The sequence below is a fragment of the Pteropus alecto genome, unplaced genomic scaffold (genome assembly GCF_000325575.1).
Source record: "Pteropus alecto unplaced genomic scaffold, ASM32557v1 scaffold202, whole genome shotgun sequence".
In the NCBI taxonomy this organism is placed as follows: Eukaryota; Metazoa; Chordata; class Mammalia; order Chiroptera; family Pteropodidae; genus Pteropus; species Pteropus alecto.
The window spans coordinates 4,377,922-4,378,594 of record NW_006432451.1 but is presented as its reverse complement, the minus strand read 5'-3'; positions in this window follow the sequence as shown (position 1 = coordinate 4,378,594).

Sequence of the window (673 nt, the reverse complement as noted above, 5' to 3'; positions counted from 1 at the left end):
AGGGCAGAGGCGTCAGCCTCCATCTAACCCGCCAATGCCAGGGCACCCCCACTCCACACTTGGGATTTCTCGTTTGTTCCCCTCGTTCCTAGTACCTTCAATACCATGACATGGGGCATTCTCCAGCCCAGGTGAGCACCTCAGACCTGGTGACTTGGCGCTCACCTCAGAAACCTCTTGCTCTGCAGAAACAACACCCAGTCCACCCTCGTAGGGGCCCCTTTCTCCATCATTTCCCCACCACCACTGTGATCCTGACCTCTTTTCTCCCACCACCAGGTACCCAGGGGATGTGGCGCTCCCAGGATATTGGGGTGGGAGGAAGGTGTACGTTGCTCCTGGAATTTCAAGGAAGAGAAATATGCAGAGGAGTCAGAAGAGGAAGCCAAAGAGCATGGAATGCACTTGGCTTCCCTTTTGGTTCCAGGGATCGTCACTTCCTCAGTCTCCCCAGCCCTAACTGACCTAGCAGCCTCTTCCGTCACTGTTCTCCAGCCTCTTGCTTCACTCTGGAACAGCCTGTGGTCCCTGTATCCCTTCTCAGTCCCCAGTCCACACCTTCGCCCCACCCTCCCCACCTCTCAACGTCTTACATTTTTCCTCGGTCCCCTCTCTGTTGTGAGTGCTCTCACCCTCCTCTGCGCACCCCCCCCCCCCCCCCGCCCCGAGCTAC